The sequence below is a fragment of the Vanacampus margaritifer genome, chromosome 18 (assembly GCF_051991255.1).
Source record: "Vanacampus margaritifer isolate UIUO_Vmar chromosome 18, RoL_Vmar_1.0, whole genome shotgun sequence".
Classification (NCBI taxonomy): Eukaryota; Metazoa; Chordata; class Actinopteri; order Syngnathiformes; family Syngnathidae; genus Vanacampus; species Vanacampus margaritifer.
In genome coordinates this window covers 12,327,983-12,340,351 of record NC_135449.1, presented here as the reverse complement: position 1 = coordinate 12,340,351, position 12,369 = coordinate 12,327,983, and positions in this window count along the sequence as shown.

The following is a 12,369-nucleotide window of genomic DNA, read 5'->3' as shown; positions in this document are numbered from 1 at the left end:
GAGAAGAGTTATCAGTCAAAGTCACTTTGGTATTGCTTCATGTACAAAAATTGAAAAAAAAAACATTGTTAAGGAAAATACAGGTGTCCACAATACAGTATGAACTTAAGTTAATACTGTATGTGCTGAATAATTATTTTCCATAACATTATGCAGTTGCTATGGACCTGTAATTGCCACTCATTTATTTAAGTTGTGTATTTGTGACTCTTATTTTGTCCTATAGGCTTTTTTTCTGTCATATAGAACTGTGCAGTGTGTGTGGATCATTGTACCCATTGCCTTATTAGTTCATGGGTTGATTGACACGATGCCATGACTCAAGATTGAGTCGTTCACTGCCATTGACGGCTATAGACGTCACAAATCCATTTGAACTGGGCTGGCAGTGAATGAGATCATTTTACCTGTTGTTAGGTGGGCACCACTGACTGGCCTTTTCAGTAGTTCCAGACATGGTTTTGTGGCTCGGATTACCAAGTGCCTGAGAATCCTTGTCCGAGACTGTCCGACAAAACCTCTTCAACCAACTTCAACTGGGAGAACTGACTCATTTAGGCATTTCATTTAAAGTTTATTATAAGCGATGGCAATTCATATAGTGCAAACAGTCAGATGAGCTTTATAGTCCTCCCTTGGGGAAATTACTTTGAAAGTATTTTTGTATTTTAAGACTTAAGACAATTGAGATAATTAGTTTTTTCCTTTGTAATTACATAAAAAATCTCTTGGTACCACTGCCTTTAACATTTTCCCTTGCTTTGTGAATTATAATGAGTTTTGAGTTAAACAAGATCACAATCAGTCTGCAGTTCATATACTGTATGCACGTATGAATATATTGAATGGGGAGTTGTTGTTGTTTTTTTTAATACAGGGTGACCACTTTTTGGCTGTAAATGAATTCTTGCTCTGTTTAGTGAAATAGCTTTTACAAATAACTATACTGTAGATTAACTATGGTCATTAGACCATGAATTGTATTTTTTTTTTTTAGGGCATTGATAGGAAGGAGCACATTTTTTTATCATTATTTTAATGGTATAACACTACATCGACTGGTAGAAAAGCCTGTAAGAAAGGAATTCACTTCAATATTACATTTGAAATCTCCTTTTGATACTTTAATTTCACACACCGACCTCCTCAACCATCACACCCCCTCTCGGAGCTACAGCTTATCAGACACCAACTTTTAGGGTAATAGAGAGTTCGCCATCACCCTGTGGAACTCCCTGTGGAAGATTGTCATTTATTTCAGTGAAAAATGTCTTAAGTACCCTGTAAAAGAAGTAATTTAATTTAAGAAACTTGCACAGCTTGGTGTTCTCAAACAGGGAGCTGAATCCCAAAATTCACAGCAGGTGACTGATTCTGTCACGACTCTGTGATCTGGTTGTTGTCAAACTTGTCACACCTGTCTCACAGTTTTGAGCTTTGGGTTTGAATCTTGGCTTGTGTGTAGCTTGCATGTCCTCCCCATGCCAACCCAGATCATTCAAAATCCTTGTACATTCTGAAAGAATGCACTTGAGGTTAACTGTAAACTCGAAATTTCTCATGTGTGTGAATGGCTGTATGTACCCTGCGATTGCGCCTGGCAACCAGTCCAAGCTGCTGTAAAAGACAGCAAATGGTATACAAAATTGATGTTTTTTTGCACGACAGCTGTACGTGAATGTACTGTAGGAGAGGGCTGCTATAGGCAAGGAAATACAAATGTTAAAACGTTATCCAATAGGAGAGAGACATAGGGGTTACTGATTGTGCTGTACATAATTTTCTATTGCTTTTATTAAAGTAAAAAAACAAAAACAAAACTTATTGTCACTATAATAATCCTGATTATTTTGGTCAAAATTTTTAATCAGAATTTGGGAAAAAATCTGTATTTTTTATTGCGCTACTTTTCAACAAACACCGCCCGTGTAAGCAGTTAGTACAAAATGAAATTTAAAAAAGAAGAAAAGAATGAAAACTAAGTAATAAAACAAACAAAAATATACTGAAAAATTTAAAATGTACTTAAGGCTAAACTGAATAAATATGTGATTACAGGGTGCAACCATAAAGTCCAAACAATGGATAATGAGCAGCTCAACCGATCAGGGCCGCAGGCAAAAATAAACAAACTAAAAAACAAAGAAAACATTGCGAGCAACTTTTATTTTAATAAGTGTATGATGCACTGAATACAACAAAATGCTACGGAAGGGAGAACAACAAATGTTTGTACAGAGCTGATCCAAAGCATATCCATAATCCATGATCAATGTGCGCTTCCACACTTCACATGCCCTCTGATTGGCTGGTGGCTATTCCAGAGTGTACCCTTCCTCTTGCCCAAAGTCAGCTATGATTGGCTCCAGGTTATCCTTGACCTTAATGAGGACAAGTGAAGTAGAAAATGGATGGATACAGGTAACCCAAATTCCCAACAGTGGCCCCAATGCAATAACCTAATTAATTACCGTGCCAAATAGAGGCATGCAACATGGATGTCACAGCGACAAGCTCAATCTACCAGTTGTGCATCATATGGAAGGGAGGCAAAAAATATTTTTGGGGAATGACAGCAGCCAGTTATGGAAATATAATTAGCCGTCGTTGGTTAGAGGGCACAACTGACCTTTTTAGTATTGGCCTTATCATATTTCTTGTTGGAGACGTTTTTTCGCCCCTAGGGTTAACAATTACAAAAATTGGTTGAGACGTTAAAAAATGGGTGTACCTCTTTCCCATAGTCCGCTGGGATAGGCTCCAGCTCACAATCGACTCTATGAGGACAAGCAACACAAAAAAATGGATGGATGGATAAAATGTTTAGGTCTCAGTTGTGCAGTTTAAATATTCTCGAGTGTCAGTTGAAAGCAGGAGGCGATTCATTTTGACACAAATAATATAAATGTTATTGCCAAAGTAACTTGAGAGGTTATTACCTCTGAGGACTATGGGAATACATGGATCAATAGAGCAATAACTCTTTGTCAGCCTGTTTACAATGCTGAAAAGAAGCACACATTTTATTAGTTTCCTCGTTTACAGAAAAGAAATAGTTTGTGTTGGTGTGCTATTTCAGTTTCTGTTATTTTAGTAAAGGACTGAAGACCAAGGCTTTCTTGCAGCAGTCTTGTTAATGCTCCAACATCAACAGTTGGAAAAAAGATAGGAGACATTTCTTGTGCTGAAACTGTAAGGAATGATGAATGAGTGTTATTTTTACCAACATATCACAATGAAAATATGATGTAATCTCTATCATAGTCTCCAGGAACAAATAGGTTGAGTCATATGACTCATCCAAGTTATTTTGCCAATGATAGTAGCATTAATAACGATAGAAATATTCTACTGCGTGGTGTGATTAAGCTTAAACGATCTTTAGCTGTTGCGGAGTATGTTGTATGTTTATTGTCTTATAGCATGTGGTGTAATCAAGATGATCAACATAGCACACTACTCACAAATTCTGCGCATGAATCGGCGGCAAAGTTTAGCCGGTTAGCAATCAGTCAATAAAGCCGATCTAGGCAGTGAATCCACACCTTTGCTTTTTAATTGCTTTGCTGTTTGCCTCTTATGACGTCGTAGCACGAAGAGAGGTTGCAAATTTGGACGCCGGACCGGAGAGACACTCATAAGGGTTAGCTTAGCGCTAGCTAGCTACTACCACAGATTCGACATTTTAAAGCGAAAAAGCATCCAAGGTTCTGTCATTGGCCAGTCTACGGTGAGAGATCCTGGAGGTAATAGTTAAGTCAGTCATTTTAAACTGAAAATTAAAACATTTCCGTTGATTGACGTGACTGTGTTAGCGTGTCCTCTATATACTGTCTTAATACACTCCGATATGTTTTCAAAAAAGTAAATATAAGTGAAAGGAAAATAACCATGGTTTGATATGTCCTCATGTAACCTCTTATATAAGGATATGTTGTTGTCCTGAACTGTTGTACGAGTCCAGGTGCCCAACAATCTGGAATAAAGGGCGGAATCAACCTGGGAACTCTTCCTTGTTTATACTATAGTCCTCCCTGCTTCAGAAACATGTTTTCGAGGGTGCCTGGGAGAGGCTTGGCCAGCCCGGTTTCTCACGCTCACAACTTTTTGTTAACGAATAAAAGACGGAGCGGCACACGGTGTGGGTAGAGTCAGCTGTGGGATACGTACGATTGCCCAGCCGTTTTGCAGCTCGTTCTGCCTGGACCGTCGGCTCTCCGGTCTAGTGTCAAGGTAAGCGCTGATGATGATTATATTCTGCTGCTTAGCGTTGAATTGTGTTGATTGCTGTTTGCGGGGAATAAAGGGCACATTTGTTCTAGCACAGTATATCAGTCTCTGTGTATTCATTGTTACCGCCGATCACTCACGATCCTGCATAAAAAATATAAAAGTGAAGTAGTGTTTTCCACAAAACAATAAGGCTTGATAAAGTGTTTTGAACAACATGATGCAGATAAAGCGCTATATACAGGACACTCCATTTACCATTATGATTGAATTGGATTTTTCATTTTTTGGACTATGACATGTTTAATGGCAAAACTACAATTAGCAACCCATTCGAATGGATTTGCATTTCGGTTGTTAAATGGCAAACAAATACTGTAAAGTATGCGAACGTGCATTTGGAGTCCGATTTCAGGCACTACTGCACACGACGATATCATTAACGACAATGTTGGATTTCCTCCACTAAACCAAATGTCTGTTGTAGAACTTGACACAAGAATACAGAGAAGAAGAAAGAGTAGCAGGAAGGTGATATGGAAGAAGTTAGGCTACATGCTCAAATTTGTCTATATGACATGTGTGTACCTTGCTTAAAGACAGCTTACTATATATACATGATTGTGTGGTTAGTTAAACATGAATAGAAAAGCATGGAAATAGTAGCAGTCATGTAAGCTAAATCACTGAATAAATTTAAGATATAGCTACAAAAATAGTATTGATGAGAAAAAAACTATCTTAGTTTGATGCATCCTTGTTGATCCCTAAAGCATGTTTGCAAGGAAGTTACCTGCACAGTTTGAAAACTCCCATCGAAAATGTGTTTTTTTTGTAATCTGAATCCAGGCTTGCACTGCTATCTCAAGTCTGTCACACATACATATACACACGCACCTACGCACAAACCCTATGAAATTGAACTGAAATGAAGCACTACCGGCTGAAGGTTTTTTTTCCAGACACACACAATCCCACCACAATCAGGTGTTATTTACGAGACTGTTTGGATTTGTCTTTGCATTTAATGTTCAACTTAATCTGTACATATTCAAATTAATATATTTGCCAATCACAACCTCTAAATGTTTCCTCTAAATGAGAGTAGTACAAATAATCAAACATTATCTATAACTTAAAAGATGTGAATCTAAGAATCAATCAGATCAATGCATGGTGTTATGGACTCTGTAATTTGTGAATGTACTTCACATGACTTCCGGTGGACATGATCATTTTTAACACTTTAGACAGCCTTGAAAAGATAGCTTGATACAATTGCATTTTTGCGTCTGCTTTTTGGTGGTGTTGTAGTGTTTTAGGGGGCTTTTGATATGCTGTGACAGGATAGAATATTGATCACGCCGGTGGGAGTCTGACAATGAAACAGGTTGAGAACTGAAAAAGCGAGACATTGAACTGACCCTGACACAAACTATGGAGTCAGGTTCTTTCATACTGCTCTTGGCTACTAGAGACCATGACAATATAAAATATTGATCAGCATAGCTTTAAGAACCCTTTTTCCCCCTTACATCATATATGAAAGGAATCTTATAAAAGTTGTATGCTTTGGGATTTAACTTTAAGTTGTTGCTTTTTATATGTGGTGTAAATCAGAACTGTGCATACTGATGGCATTTTATGCTTGATAATCTGAGGAATCGCTCGAGAGTTATGCCCTGGTTGATGCAAGGACACTTGGTTGAGCTTTCTCCCAAGTAAAAAATTATATGGATTAAATGAGGAATATGTTTAAAAGATTGTGAATTACTCTTAAAAAACACACACACTCAAAATAAATTGTTTCTTAGAAACTGCATTAGAGAGAAATATTGAACTGGGTTTAAGACGTACAATGGTAATGAGACAGCCCCTTTAAAGATTTAAAGGGAAAGTCAACCTTAAACATTTTTTGAAAATAATATGGTATATGTGACCTCACTAGTCTAAACATGTCATTCTGATTAATATTCCATTTGTGGAATATGAGTTATGTGGCAAAATCTAGCCATTTTTATCCATCGCAAGGGATGGCCATTTGCTCAATTGCTGTCAACTAAAGATGGATCACAGTTGCTCAGGGCTCATGCTGCATTCAAGGAAAGTGAGAAGTCGGAATTCTCCAACTTCAAACCAAGAAGTGTGTACGGGAACGCCCCCTTGAACTCGGAAATCCCACTTGCGAAGTTGGAAAAAAAAGGACCCCGACTTCATCGACCAACTACAAAGTGTTGTCACTCTACAATGTAGTGAATGGTAAAACACAATTTACTCGAGTATAAAACTAGATAGCTTTCTTCATTCATAAATATTTGACATAACTTTACGTAACACAAAGTATAGGTGACTGTATGCCGCTATCTTCTTCCATGAAATTATACGGTGAACTACTGAACTGTATGGAATGCTTATGGTTTTGTGGTCACTACTAAGTTAAAAAAAAAAAAGTGGACGTTATGTGCTGCTTTGAAGACCCCCTTTTTCTTTTATCGCTCAGTTCATTAGACCCCATTATTATATTTGGTAGAGGCATCTTTTGTTGAATTACAGTTATAATTCTTTAATAAAAAAATATAAGTTTCCGCCTGTAAACATTAGTAAGCATATAATTCATACATGTATTTAAGGAAAGTTGTAAAATGTCTGAAGTTTTCTTGTTTATGTTTAGCAAATTGAAAACATTATAGATCATGCTGTTTCTACTAAGCACTGTCTCAAATGTTCTTCAATTTCGTTACTGTAAATGTATAGGATAGTATGCCGAGAAACGTTTTTTGGGAGGAGCAATATGGCGGCCTCTCCGCTTCAAAAGTCCTGGCCTATCGGCTATCCAGTCATATAATCAGATCAGTGGTTAGACTGCACTTAATGCTAGACTTGTGAGAATATGGCGTCACCTCTTGGCGGGGATTGCTCCCACAGGTTGGATTTTTTTTTTATCAGTGCCTTGCCACGTCTCTACTGTGCCACTTAATATGCGTTGTGTGTATTTGTGCACATGTGGGTGTGTTCACATGGGTGTGTATATGTTGAAGTGGGGATGGGAAGGGTGGGCAAGCCACACCCACTTTTTTGAAGAAGAAAGTGGGTCTGGACAGGCGTCCATAGAGAGCGATTCAGCACTAGCCAAAAACAGGCCGGCCAATCAAATTTGTCTATTTGTATGACGTTGTCGTCGCTAACACTGTACGAATATCAAAACAGAGTGACTCAAGACACCACGAATCTTCAAGTTTTTCCCGCAACAATGACATAAGTCATTCACTACTGTTTCTCTTCAGCTAGTTGCCATGTTGGATTATTACTCCGTCTCCACAAACAACAACAAAAAAGACTTCAACCGCTCTTTGCTCATTGGTTCATTCCACTGTCTGTTAGCTCAGGTTTGCCCCGTCTCAGTAATGCGACTGATAGGGCCCATTGACCAGACTCACTCTCCGCTAGTGAGTCAAAATTTCTAGGCTAGGGTTTTTGTGTATTTCTTTATTGTTATTATTATTATTTCCATTGGTTGTTTAATTTCATTACAGCACTTAGTTTTGCATTATTAATGTATTTAAGATGCTATTAATGAATGAATGTTATATAAATAAAATTTGATTTGGTTTGATTACAAAAACGTTTAGCAATGATGTTTTGAACACCTCCACATTGTGTGTTTTATTTTTATTTTAGCAGTTCATCAAGAATGTATAAGGGGGCTACTTACACTAAAATCGTTTTTATTACTATATGCATGACATCCATCCATTAGTTATATAGCACTTATTCCTTTCAGGGTTGAGGAGTTCGAGTCTATTCCCAGCTGACTTCTGAGTGTGAAAGGCACCCTCCACTGGTTGCCAGACAATCAGACAATATATATATTTTTTGCCCACCAAATGCACTGCAGAATTATGATTGAATGACATGTGGATTGAAACTAGAAATGAGCTGAAAAAGCCGGAAAGAGTGGGATATGATTTTAATTTTAATTATTATTATTATTTTTTTTAAATAAGATGGGTGTGTTTTTGGGCGCATCGTTATGTTTGGGGGAGCCTAACAACAGTTCTACTTTAATTGTATGAAATAAACATGCATTAATATTGTTAAATAATATTATAATAAAATATTGTAACAGGTGTTTCCTGTCATGGTTCACTATATGATAATCATCATAACACATGTTGTTACTGCAACAATAGGAGTTAATTTGCAATGATGAGGTGTGGACAGAGAGACAAACAATGTGAATCCAATCTCCCCACCTGGGAGCTCTTTAAGAGGAAGGAAGGACACATCCGTCTTTGTGTGTGTATTTGTGAACAGACTCAAAAGTTTTTAAAATCAGACCTCAGGTGCAGCCCCACAAAGTCAAAGTGTAAAACCAATGACCAGGACAGTATGCTAGCAGCAAGCGCTAGCAGCTCTGCTTACCTTTTGGTTTGAACATGATCAAGGCAATTTTCCACTTGAGAGGTGGACTGAGTAACTGAATATGAGACATAATTCTCAAAATAAAAAGAATGACTCGCTCACAGACATACTTGCTGGTTTAATTCCACACTTGAATGGGTCGGCACTCCAGAGACCCAACTGTGTGTATACAGTAGCAAAACAAAAGGTAAACTTCACCCAGGACTGGTCGCCAATCAATGACAGAAGCCATTCACATGGTCATCGAACCCATGCTGCCTGCACCAAAGTCAGATAAGTGTTCACATTGCTGGTGTAAATAAATGGAAAAATAGTAAAAATGCAATCAAAGGTAAAATTGAGTATTATTTTTGCCTGAAAGAAAGAAGTGATACCTAATAATAAATAGTATATTTTAAAATAGTAGCTACTGCAAGAAAAGTAAGTTATGACAGTGACAAAGTAGTGACTTTGACATAAAGGGGTTGGGGGGTTACTGAATCTTTACGGTGTTATTGCTATTTCTTCGAGGCTATTTGTTGTGGGTGACAAATAGTACACTGTTAGAAACACTTCCCTGTGTACGTATGTTTTTACCTTCTGGCAAATGCTGTTGTACAAGAGGGTGCCATCTGGCACTGGAACAAGTAAACAAAACAGTGAGAAGTTGGACCTTAAAGAAATGTAAAAAATATATACAGTATAACATACATTTTGTATTATATGGATAGTAGCAAACGGAGAACTGCTTGGTGTGTTTTCTCCTTAAGGCAAAATTGTCAGCATGCCAAAGAAAGCGGTCCAAATGCAGAGAAGGTTTAGAAGGTGATTATATGGTACACGTCAAGTGTAACTAAAGTGATTTCTTTCCAGTGTAAATCTTACAGACACAAAGAGCTGAACTAAACCTTGCTCATCCGTCTTTATTTGTGCAAAGGAATACCAAATAGGGCTATAAAACTAGCCTTTAAACCACTAAGCCTGCTTATCAATAATTTATGCTGTATATAATGGTGGAGATTAAAAAAAACAACAACCTGGCAGTTGCATTTGCGCCTAGATGAAATAATCCATGAAGAACAGTATATGCATTGAACTCATCACATGGAGTTATTCTGTCAACAAAATATTTGAAGTCAAGAAAGAGAAGGTTTTGGGCTTTTCAGTTCTGTGCCACTGATACTTTTACTGCTCACATTCATATTTCGTCTTCAGGTAATTTCATTCGAAAGTTGTTGTGCTGTCCTTTTCCTCTATAGTTGTATCCCCTTTATATCGGCTCGCTGCAGGCAAAATATTGATTGCCTGAAAGGCATTCCCCAAAAGTTGAGACTGCCTTCAAGCGGCTGTTGATTAGGCCCTGGTACCAACTATGCTTCGTTATTCTCAGAGGCCAAACTGAGAATAAAAAATGACAGGTATTTCAGTATTGGTTCACGTGTGGACAAAATTGTTTGTATCCCTTTGATAGAAAACCCACAACAATTACTAAAATATTGTAAAAAAGCGTGGAACTGCCAAAGCGGAGTAAACATTTTTTTGACTGGCAAATAACTTTGAACGTATTTGAAAATACATTTAATTTGAGAAAAAATGCCAAATGGTAATCATGCACTGCAGACATAATAATAAAGAACAAAATTGATAAATAAACATTTCTTACTTAATTTTCCAGCATATTGGTATAGTCCAAATGCTAAAAAAATAGCATTTTTGTTCCTACTTGTACATGCAAGTTTTCAGCATTTAGCCTACAAGCACGTTCAAACGTACTTGCAAATATTTGTGAACATATTTGCAAGTACATTCAAACATACAGTATTTGCAAGTTGGAACATATTGCAATACATGCGGTCGCAAAATTAGCGTGTTAATAGTGCTTAACTTAAAAGTTCCTTTATTGGAGCATTGATACTACGTTGTGCAAAGGAATCACTATAACACAATTTAAACTATATGATAAATTATATGATAATAATAATGCACATATGTATGGGGACTGGAGTGAAGTTATAATTTACAATATAAAAACTTACACAGGTCCACAAGTTGCTTATGTTCAAAATCATCTAGCGCTTAATATGAAAAGAAAAATGAACTATTTCTGTCACCAATGTCCAACATAGAATGCCAATGCCATCTAGTGGCAAAAATGACCTCAACACAAATCAGTTTTATACTCCTTCTTACAGTACAGTACATCTTTTTAACTTCAAATAACTTTGTACTTTTTATGACTGAAATTACTGGGTCAATAAACTAAAAGATACAACCATATCTGTACTAGGTTAGCATATTTTTTTTTACCTTTATGTTAATTAAAAAGAGTATGGAAAGAGTATGCTAAAAATGTTTACTCCACATTGGTAGCTCCACACTTCCATAATACTTAAATAAAATGAATGAAAATTTACCAATGAAAACCTGGCATTGTTTTATTTTTGCAGTCCAACAGACTGCAAATACTGCAATCCAACAGAAAAAAAAAATGAAAATGGCCTGGACAAAAAAATTATTTGTACCCATAACCTTTATAGCATATGTTTTAGCATAATAGCATGCTACCATATGTTTTGAGCTATCGTATGTTTAACCGTGCCTGCGCCTAATAGTGCGGCGCGCCTTATGTGTGTGTTAAACATAGAAATAGCACCCGTAACTGTGACTGCGCCTTATAATACGTTGCACCTTATGGTCGTGACAATACGGTAATTCAAAGGTGTACATTAGTTGCACGTAATTAAAACATGTTAAACTCATCGTTGCATCATTTGTCTGTTTTATTAACACATTTTAATCATATGCAACCGATAATTCGTATTTTTTTGTAATTTTTTTTAAAAACCTTCTATCTAAAGATGTCCATTAGTATTTGTATCAGGACTGAATTCTCATGACTTCTCATCATTGGCCCACTGTTGAGCATTGAACAAGGGTGCATTGTATTGACTTTGTTGCCTCTGAGGCTTTGTAATCCTCCTTGATTGCAGATTAGTCCTCTTCAAACAAAATGCCAACAATAATTTTGTGAAGCCCAAATCAGGCTTCAACCAATTACTTACCCAATCCCATTACCCACACTCAACCAATAATAACAATTAAGATGTAACGGGGGGTGACTTGGGTCCTATTTCCAATTTAGGTCTTTGGGTAAATTAACCTATCTGACTTAAAATTGCTAAACAGATTTAGTGGAGGCATATTTACTCAAGGGGACACTAAACAAAGGCCCTGTCATGAATTTTAGCAAATTTACATTTAGCTATAAAGGGCCTTTAACCCTTGCCACATTGGGGTACTTGCACGTTGGGGTACTGACGTCAACAACCCTTTAAAAGGACAGTCAGTGGTCCCTAGCGCCATCTAGTGCTGAACAAATAATTCATTTATGTCAATGGTAAGCAATTTTTTTTATATCGCATAGTATATTATTTTTATATATATAATTGTTTGTCTAGTAATCACAACTTATATTACATGGCTGTAGTCTCACCTTACTAGAGCTGCCATGTTTCGCCGCCATCTTCCTGCTTCAGATGCCCAAAGGATAATGTCGCAAATGTAGTCAGCCTGGGTGGTGCTTGCATCGAGTGTTGGACCCAACTGGACGTCCGCCGCTTATCCTGCACAGCTGGGATCTGCAGGTGGTCGTCACTGTCACTTGTCACCTTCTGTTTTTTTTTTTACTAGCTCTTCCTGCTAGCCGCTCTTGTTAGCCACTATAGCCTATGGCACCAA